General features: G+C 30.6%; 1 non-coding gene across 1 annotated transcript; it reads right to left on the reverse strand.

The window, feature by feature from the left end:
* Window positions 1-587: 587 nt before the first annotated feature.
* On the reverse strand, window positions 588-660 carry Trnar-ccu (transfer RNA arginine (anticodon CCU)). Its single transcript has one exon. It is a non-coding gene; the product is annotated as a tRNA-Arg (tRNA).
* Window positions 661-8,703: the final 8,043 nt, after the last annotated feature.

Below are 8,703 nucleotides of genomic sequence, written 5' to 3' on the forward strand. Positions count from 1 at the left end.
AATCAAATTCATTGTGATGTTATATTATGCGAGCTATTGAGTATGCGTTATAAATTTGAGTATTATGTATTTGTATAATATACATAAGTATCAAATTTATAACGCAATTAATTATAATATACATAAGTATACATAAGTATATTATAATTTATACTATATATATTTATATATTACTACACATGCAACCGCGGTTTATGAATTTATTGTAGTTGACATATTTCCTTAACGCACACGTGATCTCACGAGATTTTTTATAGCAATCATCAAGAATAAATATATAATATAATAGATAAAAGGTTAAAATGTTAGCTAAATATAAAAAGATTTAAATAACTAAAATATCTGAGAATAAATATAGTTCGTAAATATAATATCTATATAAAACAATTTATTATATTTATGATTTATAAAAAATAATAATTTATTAAATTCAATATTGTTGACAAACTTTTTTTGCTATGAACATCAAAAATAATAAAAAGCTCCATAAGTCGACTACAATAATACAGTGATTAATCATATTCATATTTAAATGACGCAAAACGTAATACAAATTATTTAAATTTAATTTGAAAAAAGATAATTTCTACCCCTGGTGGGACTCGAACCCACAGTCCCCGGCTTAGGAGGCCGATGCCTTATCCATTAGGCCACAGGGGCGGACAGAAATTCTTTTGAATTTATCAATCACTATGATAATCCCAAAAATAAAAATTAGAAATCTTTTATTATATTTTGTTTCAATTTTGATAACTACCTCTTTACCTCAAGTAATTATAATAATACAAAATATTTCTTTACGTACGCTAAAGTTTATTCAAAGTAAATAATAACATAGATAAATAGGTAATTGTAATTATTTACAATCTTTCATATTTTTTTTATTTTTATTTTTCAATTTTAAACAGCCAGTGTTTTCATATAACTTTCTGTATATAATGTAATAAAAACGCGATCCTTAAGTTTCAGAATCAATATCTTGTGTCGATCGATATGTCGATACAGAAAATATTTTTCTTGAAAAATATTTTTCCATCTCGACCAATTAAATCCTTAAGAACGACTCCATTTCCGTAACCTTTTACACGAAAAGCGTACTTGAATCAAACATTATAATATATAATGAAGTATATAAGAATATATAATAGATATGAAGTAGAATAATGTTCTAACGTCTATTTTAATTTACTTATTTAATTCTTTGTACATCAAAGTAAATACATCAAAATTGATAAAATATAATAAGGCCATAATTTTAACAAAAGGTATAATTCATTTCGTAAGTCAATCAATTTTAAATCTTCTGACAATAGTACAGTAACAGTACAGTAACAGCCTGTTAATGTCCCACCGCTGGGCTAAGGCCTCCTCTCCCTTTTTGATGAGAAGGTTTAGAGCTTTTTTCACCAATGAAATTAGACACATGCAGGTTTCCCCACGATGTTTTCCTTCACCGTCAAGCACGAGATGAATTATAATCACAAATTAAGCACATGAAAATTCAGTGGTGCTTGCCCGGGTTTGAACCCACGATCGTCTGTTAAGATTCACGCGTTCTAACCACTAGGTCATCTCGGCTTTTACAATAGCACGGTGGTGCTATATTACAAAAACGAGCAATTTATTTATACTGGTTCGTATAGAAATACACTCAGACTTCAAAAGAAACGACTAAATAATGAAGTAATATGAGCTTTATTTGTAATTAATTAAATACTTTGTATAGTCTCCGTTTCTCTCGAGCGTCTTAGTTTTAGATATTCATAAAACATTGTACACGACTGCGAATATAAAATCAGTCATTTTTGCTGACGTCACGACATTGCAGTTAAGGGTTCTTGCTCGCTGGATGACCCTCGAGCCCCACAAAGCATTCAGGTCAATCAATGAGGTTTTATCTCCAGCCTCATAAGTTTTTTATTTTCCATTTGGATATCATGCAGGGTTGACTTTTTATAGTGATTAATTATTGCCTATTTGCATTTTTAATGACACTTCTTATAGAGTTTGATAGTTGCAATTTATATGCATTTTTTATTTATCTTTATTGACCACAGTAGTGTAGCTGGTACAAAAGACAGACTTCATATGCATATATAGACAGACGAGCAAATAGGCTACATGATGGCATGTGGTCATCACCTCCCGTAAACATTGCCACTCTAAAAAATATTAACCATTCATTACATTGCCAATGCGTCACCGACCTTGTGGTTACAACCTACGGCATTGTCCGGCACTGTACTTCATGTCCCTTGTGCCTGCAATTGTTACATTAGCTCATTCGCCCTTAAAACCTGAACACAACAATACTTATTAGTTCTATTTAGACGTAGAATATGTGATGAGGAGGTGGTACCTACCCAGACGGGCTTGCAGAAAGCCCTACTGGGATATGTTATGCATAAAAAATGGCGTGTTTAATTAGATAGTAAACTTAATGAATACGACTAAGAAGCGAATACTTTATTTTTTACGCAATTTTTTGCGATAAAATGTGAAACGTTGAATTTAATCTCAGGAAAGAGTTTTATTAAAAACTATATTAGTTTATAAGAAACTGCATTGCTGTTTATTGGACAGCAAAAAGGCGATCCTAAAATAACGTGACGATTAAAATGTAAATAATCGAAACGATGATTGAGATTTGAAAATAAAAAGGGAAATAAACTTCTGATATGCGTACAGTTCCTGATTTGCATTTTTTATAACAGACTAGCAAATGACCTCCCTGTGTATATACCAATCAACACAGCGATCGATTGAATAATATAGAAGTTAATAATGTTGCATCGCTAGCAGCAAGTTACAACAATTTCTGTTATGAAAACCTTCCATTAAAAAGTACATATACGTCCAAAGTTTCATTTAAATCTCACAATATAACTATAACAGCCTTACTTATAAATATTGTTTAGCGGGCGCTATGTATTCTTCTTTCGAATGTCAAATAATTAATGACAAAAATAGCGAAGTCAATGTTTAACAAAACAGCCGATAAGCAAGGTTTGTAAGTAAGGCGGTTAATCCTTAACAGATATATCTATATCAATTTATATAGAATTTTATATACTCTCTAATGAGTTGTACCTGGGGGAACATATCCAATACCTATTTTACAAAATGATTCATTAATCAGATGCTTGTAGCACGTTGATCTTAAACACTTGCAAGGATAAATTATGGACAGACAGTGCATCTGCGTCCTATCATTATGTTAATTTATTCAATAAAGTGATTCATTTGCAATCATTATTTTTAGTTGCATACAAAAACCTTTGTAATTAAAATCATTAATAACTCCGTGAACAATGTTAGGTTAACTAGAGGTTGCTTGATTAACAAGATAAAAGATTGTTTACCTCGCTCTTGGGGATTTTTATTATTTTAAATATAATCGAAATTGTTCAAATATTATAATTACTAGTTTCCGCAAGCGCTTTAAAAACGTGTAATAAGTGCTTAATTGCACATCATATCAGTTGTCTCTGCTATTGAACCTGTTTCGCGTTTAAATACGTAATTGGTATTTAAAATTATAATACAATTACTATTTTCACAATTATACTTTCTTATTTATATAAAGATCTAACAGCGGTTTTACTAGGTATTTTTTTTAAGATAATTGTATGTCAAGATCAATTTAATAATATTCCTTTATGTCTTTTCTAATATAGTCGATTTGACTCAGATTTGCGTATCAAAATATATACGTAATATATTCACTTAGAAAAATAATCTAATAAAAATGCATTCGTCTCCATTCACCCCGTTTTACCCGTATTTTGAGAAATGGTTTTCGCACGAAGCGTTGGTGCCATTGCTTATAAAATAATTCAATTAGAAGTTTCGGTATATTTATTGTTTTGTTTATTTTACTGCAGCTCAATTAAAAATATCCATATAGGTGAAATTTTATTTATAAATACTTCAAAACAATATATGATTTCTTTATAAGACAGAGAACAACGGGAACTGTTTACAAGTTTTCATTCATAATTCAGATGTATTTTACATATATACCAGACAGTTAAGTGAATAACGATTTCTGCTTTAATACAAAAGAAATATACATTTTTATAATAACATTGGAAAGTTCCACAACTACTCAATACTTTTAATAAATATGTTTCGAATATCATGAAGTGGGAACCAATTTTGATAAATCTTAACGCTTAAATTATCTTGTGTGTTCGGTTCTACATATTTTTAAAATAATATCCATGTGTTTGTTTGTATCTATGTGAGTTCATTTTTTTTAGACTTTAATATCTTAAGTAGTGATAATAAATTTATTCTAAATCTAATTTAATTACATAATAAACATTAAGCCGAGATGGCCTGTTGGTAAGAACGTGTGAATCTTAACCGATGATCGTGGGTTCAAACCCGGGCAAGCACCACTGAATATTCATGTGCTTGCAGTGGGACATTAACAGGCTAGTACTGATTACTGAATAAACATTTACTTGTGTTCTAGTTATGTTAATATTGACAATTTTGAAATAATCAATATAACGATTATATCATTTGTATGATAAAAACGGATACACGCGCACATTCTTTGTAGTTACCTACCTACGGTCATGTGAATTGTAAAATATAAAAACCACGAAGCATAAACAACGAACGAATGTCGAACATTTAGACAACACATTCAAATATTATAAAAATATATTAGTTAATTGTTCTCGCTATTTGTAAATCTGATAAAATTGTTTTATTTTGCGTTTATAAACAAAAAAAAAACAATAAACTAATTGAGGTATCATAATTAAAATATCCACTTAAAAGATGTAATTAAAGTACGTATGAAACAATTTTTTAGTGTTTCTTTTATTTGACATAAATTGCTCAAAATTATTGGATCGGAATAATTAAGATTATTATAGCAATATAAAATATTTATTCAATTCATTGCTTCAAAAATATGATATTTGTTTCGATTTTCCAAATTTCAGCTTAAGATTTGTATTTAAGAAGATTATATTTGGCAGGTCCTTTGTATTTAAGAAGATTATATTTGGCAGGAAAATTTTGGCTTAAAAACAGATCACTCTATAATAATACTTCTTTTTCATTAATTAATCAATTAACAGATCTGACACATAACAGATTCTGGACTAACAAGAAAAAACCTCTACTTACACAAATTTCCGAGATGTACAAATCTCAACCATGCAACTCTTTCTCAAGTTTAGGCATGTTTTCATTAGATCAATGGGTAACTAGTATTGATATGTCAAGCATTCTAAAAACAAATATCGAAGAATTTACCGGTTCTAACCGAGAGTATCATCAAATTAGTTTGCGAAATACTTGTATAAAATACATAAATTCGAATTACTCCAACTGTCAAAAAATATTTACAGATGGTTCGAAAGACAAATATGGAATAGGAGCTGCATTTTTGGATTTCAATTTGAACATTTATTCTAAATTCCAAATTAAAATAGAGGTATCTATAATGGAAGCTGAGCTTGTAGCTATTTTAGAGGCTTTAGGCTATATTGAGTGTACAAGCTACAGTAAAGTAGTTATCTTGTCAGACTCCAAAAGCGCGCTTCAACACCTAGCTCGGTGTACCTCGATCTGTCGAGGGTTACCTGTAGCTTACGCGATTCTAAAGCTTCTATCTAAGTTACAATCAGATGACAAAGTAATTTTCTTTCAATGGATACCATCTCACGTAGGTATAGAAGGGAATGAACAAGTAGATGTACTAGCCAAAGAAGCTATATCTGACGGTGTTGAAGTCCTCTTTACACCTTCATTTGAAAGTTACTTGCCAAATCTAAAAGTGCATTGCTATGATTTATGGAAAGAGTACTTTGACGAAAGAGCTAAGGAGAAAGGTATATGGTACCGTACGATCCAGCCTCATCCATGCAGATATCCTTGGATTGAGAATAGTAACATGAATTTTAATGAAACGAAATTAATTCTGCGGCTTCGGTCTGGGCACATCCCATGCAATAAGTTTGCATTTCTGTTGCGGAAATCAACTTCTCCAAACTGCTCAACTTTTAATGTACCTGATGATCTTTTGCACGTATTGATGGAATGTGCTCAGAACGAATCTCTTAGAACTAGACTTAATTTGGATATAAAGTCTGTTGGACAATGCAATGTCATTCTGTCAGATCCGACGTCAAATCTCGCAAAAATGTTGTCCAAATTAAGTCTTAGATCTGTGATTAATTAAGGTATTTTTAAGTTTAATATATTATATTTTGTACCCTCCTAAGAATTCTCAACCAGGGTGGCATGTTCGCTTATGCGAAAAAGCCCTTTTTTTTAGAATAACAAAAAAGCTTAAGATTCGTGTTAATAAGCAATTTTGAAGTTAAATTATAACCAGTGAAATATGTACGATCTGAGTCACGTGGCCTCGTCGCTCTTTGCTTCGCTTCACTCTGCACGATGCACGGAAAACTCTGTGCACAACAGTGATTGTGCAACCGACACTGTGTCGCTATTATTAACCATAGTTTCCATACCCAACTTGTTGTTGGAAAACGATCGTAATCCCCGGTGTAGTGCTTATCATTGGAGACTTGCCACGCAGTTAGCATTGGAAATTAACGAATTGATATTCCATATATCACATCACTTATAACCGATTGAAGAAGTATCAATAGTGTGTAAAGGCTATTTTGTATCCCTTTATTAAAACTTAAACTATGTAGGTAATGGCTAAGGCTAGGCTAGGATAAAAAAACGGTAAGTGCTCATAATATTAACGACATGGGCGGTATTGACTATCTTACAGCCATTAATCCGTCTACCGTATTTTAAATAAAACCTAGTTTGATAGAACTGAAGCCTATAATGATAAATATAATATAAATATAAGCCTATAAATATATAATGAAGAATATAATAATTAATTAGAGAACGTTATTTTTTTCAGTTTTTTTATCTAGTCTTTTATCCGATCCCATAATTCCAAATAGATGCTATACCACTAAAAAGAGCGGGCTGTCATCCTAATACTATTTAGAAAACATATTTCGCTATATCAAAATGTTTGTGTTCATTTAATTGTTTTATTATTTTTGCATTTTGAAATATATATATATTTTTTAATATTTATCTTAATTATAATTTTCTGCATCTGCTTTGGTGTGTAATAAAACTTTGTTAAAAATTATTATTTAAAATATATTAAAACAAGAGAATGAAGTCTGCCAAGCGCAGCTATTTAAATAATAATATTATATATTATACTAAAAACCTCTAGACGCGCTTCATCTTTTGGTATAATATTATATTTCCTATATTGATTTAGTTGTTTTTCAGGTAGGCATTACAAAAATTACGTGTTCTCGATTATTACTAAAGATTAATTACAATGGTATACTATAATTCTCCAACATACGAGTCATATGTTTAATTCTTCACATAGTACAATTTAGAACTGTTATACAATAAATAAATGTTATACATAAAGTACATAAAGAAGGCAAATTCATAGCCTCGTTAACATCAACCTACGAGCGTACGGAGATAAAACGTAATTAACAAATAAATTAAAGTTTTTATCATGATGCATTCGATGTCAGAACTATAAGACTTAATTACTTTAGTTAAAAAAAATATCGTCTTGAATAAACATTATCCGAAGATATATAGAGTTGTAGTAGTGGATGGGTGGTCCTGAAAAGCCTGACCTGTTCTGGGTACGTCGAAAAGAATCCTCAAGACTTGAATTTATTCCCGGGCACTTCCTCATAGGTACCGTTGGCTACTGGGCCATTCGTGACATTGGGTCAGGTGAGCTTTTAGGTCAAAATCTGTCGTCTTTCTATAGTTAGGACGAAGATATCGTCTCTAATATGCCCTGATAAGTGTGGTATTGCACATATAGATGGCGGTATTTCGTACTTATCATTTCTGAATTCAGCAGCTAAGATTTTGCTACTGCATATCGAGTCAATCACGGACAATAAAATATGGATAACGCTAATCAAAGATTAACACTTTTTAAATCGCACTTAATTTGGATAGTCTATATTTCCAATATTAAGTAATGGAGGGGATTGTTTACTAATATAATTTATAACAAAAATAACCTATTATTTTGAATATATTTAGATTTTTGTTTCTTTATAACTTGTTTCATGATTTCTGTGAAACTCAGATAATTATTTAGATATGTTTAAATATTTAGCGTTAAATTTATCGTCATGTTAATAATAATTAATGTTTTAAATAGAAAATAAACATCAAAAGAACGTATTTTATTAAAATGCTAATCGCCGACGGTAATAAATTATTTTAATGTGCTATTTAATATGATTCGAAGATCTCATAAAATAACACAAGCTAAATATAACATTAAAAGCCATGTCTATTGTTAAATAAATATACATAATGGTCATTTGAATGTAAAGCTGGTAACTATATATAATATATATATATATATATATTGTTCAGTCCATATGTAAACGAAATCAACAAAATGAATGAAACTTCTATTCTTCTTCTTCTTTGTTCAAACCCTCTGTGTTCTGTGTTCTGGATTGTCTGTGTAATCAGATTCTCTTTCTGGGCCTCTTTTTGTATGTTTGACCACCAGGTTGCGGGCGGTCGCCCTCTTCCCCGCGGTCAGTCCGGGATATTTAAGGCTTTCTTGATAGGATGATCATCGTTACGTCTCAGGATATGGCCGTACCAGCGCAGTCGATTCCTTCAATTTTT

Source organism: Nymphalis io, chromosome 8 (assembly GCF_905147045.1).
Source record: "Nymphalis io chromosome 8, ilAglIoxx1.1, whole genome shotgun sequence".
Lineage (NCBI taxonomy): Eukaryota > Metazoa > Arthropoda > Insecta > Lepidoptera > Nymphalidae > Nymphalis > Nymphalis io.